Source organism: Maniola hyperantus, chromosome 7 (assembly GCF_902806685.2).
Source record: "Maniola hyperantus chromosome 7, iAphHyp1.2, whole genome shotgun sequence".
NCBI classification, from domain to species: Eukaryota; Metazoa; Arthropoda; class Insecta; order Lepidoptera; family Nymphalidae; genus Maniola; species Maniola hyperantus.
The window spans coordinates 11,143,942-11,159,123 of NC_048542.1; positions in this window are offsets into that span (position 1 = coordinate 11,143,942).

Sequence of the window (15,182 nt, forward strand, 5' to 3'; positions counted from 1 at the left end):
GGAACTCCGAGCATAGCTCTCTCCATAGCCCACAATACTGCTATATGTATAGATTGATTAACATTGGAACTATGCTCTTGCCTTATCAAGTTTCTCTATAAAGCAGTACATTGCAAATTGTCCTGTGTCGAGCGTTTAGCGCGCCGCTTGCGTTTGTACTGGGAAGTGGGAAGCAGGAAAATGCATACATGTGGGATAATTCACGGATTTGATGACGAAAACTCACTTTTACACTGAAACTTCTTTATTTTTGTTACGAAAAAATTAAAACGTCTTACATCTTTCCAATCTGACAAGTGACAAAACTATTTTTGAGTTTGACAGTTCGAAACTTCATAATCAGTCTACGTTCTTATGACACTGACACTTGGTAATACCAACACAAAAAAAAGTATTATTTACTACTAATTTATCCCACACGGCTGTCCTGATCATTCATCTGCCCCAGATGAATCGTCTTCCGGCGAAATCCATGGTTTCATGAGATCAGCTGAGGTTGTTGTATTAATAGGGCCTTCGGTGTTACCAATCTTCTTCACGGCATAACGATCATTTGGATTGCATTTTACAACTTCATAGGGTCCCAAGTATTTAGGATATAATTTACTTCCTTGTGAAAACTGTGTTTTTCTTATGGCTACTAAATCTCCAATGTTATAGGTAATTGCTACTCTTCGCTTCTTATTATAATTTCTTATGTTCTCTTCTTGTACTTTCTGTATTGATTCTTTAGCCTTTCTCCTAAGCTCTTCTCTTTTTTCGTTAAAATTCTGTATATTTTCCTCTTCTATTAATTTCTGAATTTCATCATCTTTCTCTCGCATTTTTGTACCAAAAAGAAGTTCGAACGGTGTCATCTTTATGCTTCGTTGGTACGTTCCGTTTAAACAACGTTGCACTTTTGAAACACGTCGGTACCACTTGGTCGGGTCATCGGCACTCAGTTTGCTCAACATGGCAATGATAATCTGGTGGATACGCTCAACTTGACCATTCCCTCTTGGTTGTCCGGTGGTAATTGTATAGTGCGTTATATTTTCAGTTTTACAATACTCCTGGAAGTCGTTTGCAGTAAAAGCAGCATTTCTATCAGTAATAATTCTTTCAGGTGCTCCAAAAGTCTGTTGTTGTAGTCTTAGTTTCTCTAATGTTTCTTCAGTGGTTAAAGTCTTAACAGGGTAAATCCATGTAAATTTCGTATAAGCATCCACGACAGTAAGGATGTATTTGTAATTCTTGTGAGTGGAAGTCATTGGTCCTAGATGGTCCACATGGTAAGTCGATAATGGGACATTACCTTTATCTATCGGGTGTAGGAAACCTTCTTTTTTGCCTCTTTTATGTGATATGAGAATGCATTCAATACAATTGTTTATAACTTTTCTTATTTTCTCAGTTAAATTTTCAATGAAATATTCTCTATTAATTAGTTCTTCAGTCTTTAAGATTCCAAAATGCCCTTTTTCGTGATTTTTTCTGATTATCTCATTCTGCATATTCTTAGGTACAACAATTAACTTACTTCCATCTTTCTTCTTGTATAGTATTTCGTTCTGTATAATATAGTCTTGGTAATTTTCTGTTTCTAAAATTTTCTTAATCAGTCTTAGATAGTCATCTTCATTCTGTGCTTTCTTTATCCGAGCTGTTATTTCAGTAATCATCATACAGATAGGGTGTCTACTCAGTGCATCGGCATGTCTCATTCGTATTCCTGGTCTGTGTTCAATTTTGTAGTCATATTCTTCTAGCAGCAGGGCCCAACGAGCGACTCTCGGAGGTAAGTCCTTCTTTTGTAGTGTCATAGTCAGAGCAGAGCAATCTGTTATTATCTTAAAATGTATCCCCAGAAGGTAGACTCGGAACTTCTTTATAGCAGCAACAATAGCTAAAATTTCTAAGTAATAGCTATGGTATTTCTTTTCAGCTGGAGTCGTCTTTTTACTCATATAGTGCACGGGGTGAAACTGATTGTCTTTAGGGCTTCTCTGTAAAAGAACAGCTCCATACCCATCCGCGCTTGCGTCGGTGTGTAATTCTGTTTCTAAATCTGGATTGAATATTCGGAGAACTGGTGAACTACACAATATTTGTTTCAATTCTATAAAAGCTTTCTCACATCTATCATCAAAATCGAATACAGCATCTTTCTTTAATAAATCCGTCATCGGTTTCGCAATCTGCGAATAGTTTCTTATAAATTTTCTGAAATACCCTGTCAGTCCAAGGAATGACTGAACAGTTTTTACGTTATTTGGCTTCTTGAAATTCGCAACAGCTTTAATCTTTTCTTGAGACGGTCGTACTTCGTTGTCACAAATAATGTAACCAAGATATTGGATTTCCTTCTTTAAAAAATGACATTTTTTCCAGTTAAACTCTAGACCGAATTCCTCGCTTCTTTTAAGTACTTTCTCTAGTTTACTTATTCCTTCTTCTTCTGTTATTGATGGTATGATTAAATCATCGAGATACACCAGCAAAGTCCCATCGGTAATTAAATCGCTAAAAATATCGTTAATGAATCTTTGAAATACAGATGGCGCTGTACACAATCCGAAAGGCATTCTTTGAAATTCGTATTGACCTTGGGGTGTTACAAATGAGGTGTACTTCTGACTGTCTTTGTGTACTTTCACGTGTAAAAAGCCATTCTTAAGATCAAGGGACGTGAACATCTTTGCCTCCTTCAACTTGTCTATCTGGTCTTCTATTATAGGTAGGGGAAATCTTTCTTTAATTACTTTCTTATTTAATCGTCGATAGTCTATACACATTCTACGTGACCCATCTTTCTTATTAGCCAGAACTACAGGACAGGCGAAATCAGATTTGCTAGGTTTGATTATTTCTTTGTCTAGCCATTCTTTTACTTGTGTATTCACAGCATTCATTTCTAAGGGTGACAGACGTCGAGGATTCTGAAAAACGGGATCTTCATCGGTAAGTATAATTTTCAATTCAACATTACTTTCTTTCTTCTTTTCATCAGGCTTGTACTCTTTACACATCTTACGAATCTTTCCTGCGTATTTAGAATCTTCTATATCATAATCTTGTTCATTGTCCTTTTCTTCCATTAGAAGTGTAAGATACATAATCTTTTCTAGGTAGATACCTTCGGGAGTAAAACTCACTTCAAATTCTTTTAGGATAGGATTTCCAATTAGTATAGTTACAGGTATCTCGTTATCTTTTACAATATGAAATTTGATGTCTGTATAGTAATTATCAATTTGTACATTGGCTGTAAACATTCCTTCAGTATAAACTTCTTTTTCCGCTATTCCTGTAATACACGTTGAACCTGTTTTATAATCTGCAATTCCTTCTTTTATCTTTTCAAATTCTGATTTCGTTATGAGGTTAATATCACTTCCGGTGTCTATTAGAGTTACAAAGTCCTTTCCATTAATCTTTATCTTTTTGTAGGGTACTTTTTCTTCTTCATTTTTATTCAGAATGTTCAGCGTCTTCTTAGGTTTATTTGTACATTCAGTTGATTTGTGACCAAATTCGTTGCATTTAAAACATTTTATTCCTTTTGGACAGGCGGGTGATTGATGATCCAGGTCACCACAGTTGTAACATCTTTTTACATGAGTCATCTTACGGGTTGAATGATGTCCAGATGTTTGGCCAGACTGTATCGATCTGTTAGGCAACTTCTTTTTAAAATCACTGTAGATTTCTAACTTCTTGCGAAAATCCTTTATGTCTGTAGCACCATATAAAATGACTTTATTGGTCTCTAAATCACGGATGCCATCAATGACATATTCGATCAGTGCAGCGTCTTCAACCTTGCCATGAAGTGCCAATTCTTTCATAGACAGGAAATACTGTTGGTAAGTTTCGTCGTTCTTCATCTTACGTGATGCAAGTTTCTTGTGTATGATTGCACTATTAATCTTAGGGCCAAATTCTTCTTTTAGTGCCTTTTTTAGACTCGCATAGTCTTTAACTCTTCCTAACGATCGCAAAAATAGTTTAGCAGTTCCATCTAAAAGTCGCTTTGCGTATATCAGTTTCTCGACTTTTGTCCATTTCATAATATTAGCAGTATCTTCAAATTCGTCAATAAAAGTCTCAATAGGATAAGTGTCATCTCCGGTAAAAATGTTCATCGACTTCTCTAAATCCTTAAATGAAATCTGTACATCTAACTCTTGCTCTTCATCTTCACGTTCCTTTTCATCTTTGTTTGGCGACATCTGGTCTGTCAAACTGGTATTAGTCTTTAAATTCTTACGTCTCTTAGTCGTCGTACAAAATGATGGCTTATTTGGACTCATAGTCTTTAAGTCTTCAAAAAAAAATCTTCATATCCAAAAGCTACCATTTTAGTACATTTTTTCTTCAGCTGGCAACATTTTTTAGCATAAACAATCGGGACACGATCTCAAAACAATCCGATGTGTGCCTACGTTCAGTCGAGTCTTTGCAACATCCGGTCGGTAAAGCAGGTCTCAAAGGCGTAAAATGGCGACGCACCGGTACTAACTTTCCATCGAATGACTTGCGATAAAACTTCTTTTTAGAATCTTCAGTCTTCGTTTCGCCTCAAATTTTTGGGTTATCCCGGACGAGCCCCCAAAAGTTGTGGGATAATTCACGGATTTGAAGACGAAAACTCACTTTTACACTGAAACTTCTTTATTTTTGTTACGAAAAAATTAAAACGTCTTACATCTTTCCAATCTGACAAGTGACAAAACTATTTTTGAGTTTGACAGTTCGAAACTTCATAATCAGTCTACGTTCTTATGACACTGACACTTGGTAATACCAACACAAAAAAAAGTATTATTTACTACTAATTTATCCCACATACATATCCCGGGACCGGTTTCAAGATGACAACAAATAGGTTTTCATCTAGAACTTATTGGATTGAATAGAGTCAATATACAACGAATATAGTAGTTCTTCGAGGACAGTGTGGCCTAGTTACCTTCGAGGAGCGCATATTGATTGTGCTGATTAAAATAACGTTGGATGGGTGACAGACTTTGTAAGTCCTTTGGCCTATAGGTGTGTTTTTTCTCCGAACACGTTAAACTTCTGGTCCAGTTATCATCACTAACATAATAATCGTAAAACCTAAAAACCGAAATTGTACCTAATCTTAGGTCCAACGCAAACAGACGGTGTGAAGTGGAGTCGAGTCTTTATGATAACTTTCTAAACGCAGCTTTATTGTTTTTAGATATAGTTTTGACGTGGTTTTACCGTGGAAATCGGTATGCTAAAACAAAACATGGAGAAGGTGCACCACGCTCGGGCGGATGGGCTAAACACGTGAGTAAAACCTGTGCGAGTTACCAGTGGCAGTAACCCTGTATATCAATATGTAAGTATGTATTACGTACTAATTGATAGGAAATCTAAATCGCTAAGGGCTATTTTGCTATAAAATAAATAAAAAGTATTTAAATGAAATGGAAACAGTACTAGTCGTAAAGTGGCTAACCAATTCGCTACACATTGGAGTGCAGAACTAACATTAAAACTCCAACAGTCCCCAACAATTTGCTCGATCGCAAGCACATTCTGAAAACATTTACTTGCAATCTGATTTGAACTGCGCAATTTAATTACACTTTACCATTGAGAGTAGATCATAGAGTATTTTTGTGTGTTGTTTCGGATTGACTATGCTGCGTAGGCCCTACTGGCCGCTACAGCGTCACCGGGGGGTTGGCAACCTAATACACTAAGTAGGTGTGAAAAATGCGCCCCCACTTAATCATCATCTCAACCCATCGCCGGCCCACTAGCGAGGTCTCCTCTAAGAATGAGAAGAATTTAGGTAGTAATGAAACCGAGTATACCAATAATAATAGTTTTCGTTTTAGTGGGCATAATAATATTAAGTACTTAGGTATATGAATTTTCTTATGACCTAATTATTATTACTAGACTGAAGAATGACGTTTATACAGCTTTACATTGTTGAAAATTCGTCAGTTAATTTGGTGATTGGAAAAATCAGGCATCACTCTTATAACAGTATTATAAGAATTGATCGTATGATACAGATAGTGATATTTTTGATAGAGTAAAAGCAGTACGACTTATAATTTTGCTGTAGGTACACTAGTCACGTAAAACCAATTTTGCGGGATATTTCTGCTCTAGTAAATGACAACTCTTTGCACTGCACTGCATAATATCTGTTGGAATAACTTCAAGTTAATTAAATACCTACCAAACCCCAAAGCTACAAAGCTTTTATAAAATAAAGCAGAGTAAGTAGTACCTAACAGTAAACTTTACATTTATTCTTCAACAACAATTGAAAACAATCCTCTCTGAAAATATTTATCTACAGACTTGAAAAAAGATTTCAACTCTGCCAGTTTAAACAAATAGTAGCGTTAAAATAATTTGCACTTACTATTTTGTTAATAAATGTGCGATTTTAATACGCGACAGGTCGAGATGGCAATCGGGGTATGAGGCGGGGGACGCCCCGCACACCCGCACCGGGTTAACGCGAGCGGTTTGCGGGTGTGCGAGGCCTCCCCACCCCGATTGCCATCTCGACCTGTCGTGTACTAAAATCGCTAGCAAGTGTAACGAAACGGACGTTTCACTGAACACATTTACGCACATATTTGGTGAACGCTACGCGCAGTAGGTAACGTAGGTACTACGATCTTTTCCAATATAATCATTTATTCGACACTTTGCTATCATGCGTCCTATTTGAGGGACGTGTGGCCTAGTTGAGACAACGCATATCAATCGATTGCTATTGTTAAGCAACGTTGACCCAAGTCGGTTACTGGATGGGTGACCGACTTTGGACCTTGACCTTTGGACCGAATTTGGCCTTTTCGCTTCCTCCTCTGCCTCGGAGAGCACGTTAAGCCGTCGGTCCCGTTAACCTTGCACCATAATGTTGGTCTCTTAGTCGAGTTGTATGCGGAAGGATCTGGGAACCCACCGCATTATTATCCCAAGAAAACTCCTACCATTATAGGATTAATGGAAAGGGGTCATGACCCCCAGCAATGAGGAATACGACTATAAAGAAGTCTTATGGGTTTCAGGATTCATCGTTCGGGAAGTCTGTCCAAAGGATCTTCAGGCAGTAACGCACGTCTACTAACTTACTAACACAAAGTGAAGCGCAAAACTAACACAAATTTTCCGCACTTGCAAACAATTCGCTCTAACGCAAATACTCTCTGATAGCATTTGCTCGCAATCAGTTTAAAGCACCGCTGGTACGTGTATTGCAGTTCATTGCAAACGGTACAGGAATTTATAGCCAGCAATATAAGGTAAATTAATATGAATGTCATGATTGCATAATAGATGCAATCACGAATTCATATTACCCCAAGTTTTTTACATTTCTGAGTTGATTTTCCTCTGCTCAACCTTTAAGTATATATTATTATTTTTTGCAAATTTTTATTCACAATAAATAGGTATGTTGCATTAACTTTGAAGATACAGAATTTTCACTTTCATTCGAAAATTCACATTATAAATATTATTTACTAAGAAGGTAGATGATGCCCGCGATTTCGTCCGCGTGGATTTAGATTTTTTTACATCCCAAGGGAACTCTTTGATTTTCCGGAATGCAATTTTCGTCAAAATCGGTTGAACGGATGGACCGTGAAAAGCTAGCAGACAGACAGACGGACGGACGGACGGTATTTGAACTAAACCTTAATTTCAACTAACAATTAACAATCGGGGGCTCGAGCTCTTTTTGAGCAAATTTCGAAAAGGGTTATCGAGTCAACCGAGGACCCGAGAGCTGGCAAATAGCTACCTTGGACAAAGAATTAGTTTGGCCATCTAAAGGGGTAATCTTGGGTATAATGCCTCGCTGCGGTGGTCTCGATGAGGTTTTAGATTTAATTTAATTTATTTTAGTTTTAATTTAATACTTTTTTTACTTTTAATTTAGATTTAAGTTTATTTAATAGAATTGTCTGTTCTTATTCTTTTCTTATTATACATCCATACTAATAGGTATTATAAATGCGAAAGTGTGTCTGTCTGTCTGTCTGCTAGCTTTTCACGGCTCAACCGTTCAACCGATTTTGACAGAGATAGCATGCATCCCGGGGAATTACATAGGCTACTTTTATCTTTTACTTTTTATCCCGGAAAATTAAAGAGTTCCCACGCGATTTTTAAAAACTTAATTCCACGCGGACGAAGTTGCGGGCATCAGCTAGTTCCAAATAAAATGTACTGTTATATTATTGACTTATAAAGCTTAACTAATAAATAAATCATAATATTATCATTGAATTATAATGTACTTACCTCAATGAATATTATTGAGAAAATAAATCTATTCGTAAAAGGCAAACCAAATTTAATTGAGAATTTATTCATTGGAAAGCAACCGTACGACCGCATGTATTATTCACGCTCACTTAGACTGCACAACACCCAATACATTGACTTCACAAAGGTTTATCTTTTACGGTCCTCTCCCGCCTCGCCGTTCCCGTGACTTCGTCCGCGTGGACTACACAAATTTCAACCCCCTATTTTACCCGTTTAGAGATTGAATTTTCAGAAATTCTTTCTTAACGAATGTTTACGTCATAATAGTGCATGCTAAAGAGGAAGTGGCCATAGTAAATTTGACCCTTAGGAACTATGTATATGGAGTTAACAGTATATAATACAGCAATTAATTGATAAAAATATGGATTTAAAAAAAGAGACGGTTTCAGTGTTACAAATTATTTTTATTCTTTATTTTCCATAGGATCGATTTTCAAATTGGACAAACGCATCGTATAGTAAGGTTTTTTCCGTTTGATAAATGTTTTTAAATACATAGGTACCTATATCATACATAAGTATTAAAAATTGAACAAATATTAGTTACATCATTTTTCACAATAAGAATATTCATTTATTTGTTTGTAATCGACAAACTCTGAAACTACGGAAACGATATAATAATATTTTTTTCACCAATATAAATTTTATCCATAAGTAACCATTGGCTATATATTTTATGTATCTATATTTACCCGAATAATGATTATAATTATATTTACGATTTCCAAAAATATGAAACGTAATAAGTATATTTATTTTATAAATCACAATATGAATCGATGAGTAAACCTTATTACAGTATTTTCAGAGCGTTCGTCAACCCAGAACGTAAGTAAATTCAATTGGAAATATATTCAATAGAAAGGGCACCCGGCAATTGAATTTCTTATTCACGCTTGCATTGGCAATACATTTATGAGAGTAATTTTGCCTGCTGTTTATCCATACTATATTATTATTCATACTAATATAATAAATGCGAAAATGAGACTGTTCGTCTGCCTTATTGCCTGTCTGTTATCTTTTGATTTTAGTGAAGTACCTACAGCTTACATTCCGGAAACGGAAATAGTTACTTCACTTTTTATACCGAAAAATCCATGAGTTCCTACGGGATTCTTAAAATACCTAAATCTACGCGGACAAAGTTGCGGACATAATCTAGTTTATAATAATAATAATCTAAATATATAAAACGAAAAGCTGACTGACTGATCTATCAACGCACAGCTCGAACTACTGGACGGATCGGGCTGAAATTTGGCATGCAGAAAGCTATTGCGACGCGACGTAGACATTCGCTAAGAAAGGATTTTTCAAAATTCAACCCCCAAGGGGGTGAAATAAGGGTGTGAAACTTGTATAGTCCACGCCGACGAAGTCGCGAGCATAAGCTAGTTGAAAAATAAAACATTAAAACGAACTATTAAATAAATAAGACACATATAAAGCTAGTAGGTATTTGATGTATTTTAATCAAATTGAACGATAGTCCAATTGTCTTTTTGAAATGTATAGAATCTTTGAAAATACGGGTACAAACTCCACGCTATCAAAGAGAAAATAAAATCAATTGGAAATGTATGCATTGGGAAAGGAAACGTGCATTCGAATACATTTGTTCGCGCTTATTTGTATCGGGTACAAAACAATAGGTCGATTACTGCGATTTTTGTTTTATTTATTTGTAACTGAAGTAGGTATTATTTCAAGTAATATTAGTATTCTTATAAATGGGAAAGTGGATTTGTTTGTTAGTTCATCCTTCAATCTTATCGCAACGGGGCAATGGATTGACGTGATTTTTTCATGGGTATAGTTAAAGACCTGGAGAGTGACAGAGGCTACCTTCTATCTCGGATAATTCAAGAGTTCCCACGCGATTTTAAAAATTTAAACGCGCGTGGACGAAGTCATTGGCATCGAGTCGCAGTGGTTTGTGCGTTAAAATGTCTGATTAGGCGTCAAATTATTTATTAAAAACATGTAACACCTTCACAACGTTACATAGTATAGGTACCTATAAATAAATATCAATATGGTAAAGTAGTTACAAAGTTACATAGAAAAATAATTGTATTCGAAACGAAATATTTCAACTAATATTAACAAGATTCCATACAAAATAGATGACATAGCATAAATACTCACCGGCAAGCTGCAGACGTCATTTGCACGAACTAACAATGCATAAACGTCAGACAGCTTGCTTACCTCATCGTTCCGGCTCCATGCACGGGTTCAGTCGAGCGTTGGCTGGGATAAGCAGTTTTGTGTTAAGCCGATTTTGCACTTCTGATCTGTTGAATAATCTTATATAAGTACTAATGGAGCTTACGAAATGTGTTGAAAAGGTTGCTTCGCATTCCATATATAGTTACATAGATATCACCAGCCTTGCCTTCCATACCTGTCATATACCCTTTCCAAGTTATCCCGCTTCCATCCACAGGCCACAGTATCATCACTTACCACCAGGTGAGATCGCAGTCAAGGGCTAACTTGTAACAGAATTTAAAAAAGCCGGTATAAGTTCATCCACTCCTGGATTCAGACCTATCCGGGAGCGAGCTAACACATATTGCTTTCTACCTTTATTATTAAGCCCGTCACCATCTTCTGGTCATTGAAAAGAGCAACGGCTGAGTTTCTTGTTGATTCTTCTCGGTAGGAAAGGCATTCCGAACCAGTAGAAGATGCATTTGAAGATTCAAACAATTTTTTTTTAATTTACAGACGAGCGCTTGGCTGCAATTAGACGGTGGCAAGTGATTCTGCATCGCTCCTCATCATAATGAGCTTCTACAGTAACTTGATATTAAAATTGGAAGGGAAAATTGATGCTGGAAGGGCGTTCCAAATTATAGCGGTTCGAATCAGAAATGAGGAGGCAAAACGCTTCGTACGTATCCGTGGATACGTGCTTCTAAAAATTTCTTCAATATTTTTTTTTTTCTCTTTTTATTGCAATTCATTGGGCTGGAAGTCATTTTATGCTTATCGAAGCGGCCTTTACAATCAGAACACGCCCAACGTTTCTGCGACAGACATGGTCTGCTAACTACCACATCAACTCTTTAATTTTATGGGCTTTCTTAATCATTGTTGTTTGAAGAAATACAATAAAGCTTTTTAACTTAAAATTGATAAAAAACAAAAGTTTCGATACTTTAAGTACCTATCGAATAAACGGCTCAGAATCTAATTAAGGCTGGGCTAAAAGCGGATTAATTTGAATAAACCTTCGGTATCTGATTAAATCTGAACAAGTGAGATCAATTTCCTTTTTTAACAATTTACCTTTATGTAATTACTAGCTGATGCCCACGACTTGGTTTGCGTAGGTTTTGGTTTTTTAAAAATATTGTGGGAACTCTTTGATTATCCGAGATAAAAAATAGCCTATGTCACTCTCCAGGTCTTTAACTATACCCGTGCAAAAAGCACGCCAATCCGTTGCTCTATATTGCGACATGATTGAAGGACAAACAAACAAACCAATAAAGTCACAAACCGCCCCACACACCTGCACGTCACCCGCGCTTGCCCGCACCGGGTTAGTGCGGGAGCTGTGCGGGTGAAGGGGCGTTCCCGAATGCTATCTCGACCTGTCGCATACTATAGATATTAGGTAGTCGACCCGCCCTGGCTTTGCCGGGTGCAAAGCCAGGGCGGGTCGACTAGTACATTTTTGAAATCGTTGAAACGAACTGTCTACAAGAGATTTATTACTTGCAATCTAACATCGGTTACATTGAAACAGTAGTCAAAAATCTGACCTCTTCCCAAAGCCATTCTGCAGATATGTGCGCAGTAAAATGGGTATTATCTGGAGCGTGGAAGATTTATCGTGATGTACCGCACTAGCGAATTGAGTTTTAGTTACGGTTCATAGTTTTAGATTTTTACAATGTGATTTTATTGTAAGGTTTTTAAAGCCAATGGAATTTTTTGGCTGCCTGAACAGTTACGGGTACCACTACGAAACTCCTGCAGGACCAATATAATTTCTTTCGAAATTGCTTCATGATATTATTTTGAGGATAGGTAAATAAATTCTTAACCAAAGTAAGCGTTGATATTATAATGACGCCATTAACCACTTGTTTAAAAATACTATTAATTAATCTTACTATACAGGATGTAACCAGAACGCTAGCAAAAACTTAGCGTTATACTAGATAAACACAATCCAGTACCAATAACCATTTGTCTCATTTTGTAGTTTTAATGATTTAGTATTTTTCAAACCCGCAATGTATAGCGTGCAAAACTCGGGTCAATGCCCTGCCTACGACGTGGCATTGACTCCGAGTGGCCTACTTACGCAACGTTCGTTGACCTCTAGCTTCAGTCAGATATTTTATTTGGATATCGTAAACTTTTACAACATTATAGAATTTTTTTATATTTTTTCCCCCGTTTTTTGTGGTATCATATCAGTAATCATCAGTACTATCACTTGTCTTTGTTTTTGCCAGCGTTCTGGTGCCAGGGTGTACCCTGTATTTGTAAAGAAACTACAAACTAAACTCATTGATAGCTAACCACTAAGCTGTAACCTTTTCAGTAGCTCAGTAGTGGATCGGCGATGATTTGAGATGATAAGAAACTACGCAAGCAGAAACTTATCATATTCTAGTCCGAACTCCGACCTTTAACGGTCCAGCTGTTGACGTTAAGTGTTAATTACCTTGTATGTGGGAAGAGGCAGTATAAAGCTCGTTACAAGAGCTAATACGGAGGGAATGGTCCATCCGTGGTCACAGTAAATTATCCCAAGCTGCGAATCTGTCAGTAGTGCTTCTTAGATCTTGTAAACTTGGTAAGTACATTGTTCACGCTTTTATGGACTTTACTAGAAAGAATATGATGCTCGTGACTTCGTTCGCACTCCGCATGGATTATTTTTAAAATACCGTGGAAACTCTGATTCTCAGTAGGTCTATGGCAGTGGGCAAGGGTGGGAAGCGGGTGGATAAGAAAAACGGATGACCATGTTTGGTGGCGCACTCTTAAAAAGCATATGTCCAGCAGTTGTCGTATTCATGCTGATAGATGGATGGAATATAATATGCGACAGTGGCCATTACCGCCATAGATATTATACAGGGTGTAACCAGAAAAAACCAGGGTGTAGCAAAAACTTAGCGTTATTGTAATACTACATAAACACAATCCAATACCAATAACCATTTGCCTCATTTTGTAGTTTTAGTGATTTAGTATTTTTTAAACCCACAATGTATAGCGTGAAAAACTCGGGTCAATGCCCTCCCTACGACGCGGTATTGAATCCTAGTGGCCTACTTACGCAACGTACGTTGACCTCTAGCGTCAGTCAGATGTTTTATTTTCGATATATCGTAAACTTGTACAAAATAATAGGGTTTTTTTTCACGTTATATTTCGTAGGATCATATCAGTAATCATCAATATTATCACCTGTCTTCGTTTTTGCGAGCGTTCTGGTTACACCCTGTATTATTATATCGTAATGTATCACTCTTGGTGCTCTAGACGTTAAAAGGGTCTGCTTGATGGATGATCGATAAGGCCATTCATCATCATAATCCCTCCCACAAATATATTAGTTGAGATAAGTGTACGACCTAAATGTATCTATTCAGAAAATATTAAAATTATGAAAGCTTTATTGAAATTCACAAGTTTTTGTAACCGCAAAGACCAGGGTCTCACCTCAATAATAATAAAAAGGCAAATAATGGAGCGGTAGCGGTGATAGCCTATTGGTTAAGACGTACGTACGCCTTCTTTTCGGGAGGTCAGGGGGTTCTATCCTGGGCACGTACCACTAATTTTTCGGACTTATGTGCGTTTTTAAAATCAATTAAGCATCACTTGCTTTAACGGTGAAGGAAAACATCGTGAGGAAACCTGCATGCCTGAAAGTTCTTCATATTATGTTCTAAAAAGTGTGTGAAGTCTGCCAATCCGTATTGGGCCAACGTGGCATACCATGGCCTAAACCCTTCTCACTCTGAGAGGAGACCTGTACTCAGTAATGGGCCGGTAATGGGTTAATCATGATGATGATGAAATAATGTCTTTTCCGTCAGTCTTTTCATTCATCTTTTGGAGATATCAAGCTTAGGAAACATTGTTTATTCAAAGAAAGAAAGTCAGTCAGTAAAAGAAATAGCCCATTTTACTATTGTATCAACAGTGAAATGAATTATTACATGTTTTTCGATAGAAACGGTAAACTTTCATATTATATAATAGCCCTTAACAAAAGAACTGTAAATGAAAAGAACTGTGTATTTGAGGCAACAGAAAAAATCTCAAGTTTATCAAATCGGAAACCAAACCCGGGAAATATTAGTCCAGGGACAAAAGCGAAATTTTGCGAGCGGGTAAAGGTAAGCGGAGTTCCGCTCGAATTTGTCGTATGAAAATGCTCACCCAGTTTCCGATTTTCCGTCACATTGGTCCCTGACCTGGCTTAGATCTATTGAGTGTCCTGTGACGCAGTTCAAACGAGAGACATAAAGGAGGTGGCCCACATTAGCAAGGACATTATTCCCACTTATGGTTTTTTAATGAAAATATTACAACAAAACTAAACTAACTAGCCTTATCTAATTATTACTATACAAATCATGCCCGCGTGGAGTGGTGCCAAGAATACTAACTGCATTTCCGCGCTGGACAACCAGGCTGATTCGTTGCGCAAAAAATGAGCCAACCCTTCTGTCACTAGATGAGGCTATTAATCGCGGCGAAATGTCTCGTAATTTTATTTTAGCACTAAGACTCCATTTAGATATCTAATTACTTAGATATTTGTAATATTTTCAATGTCTCTACAAGTTCTGATTTATTCTTTA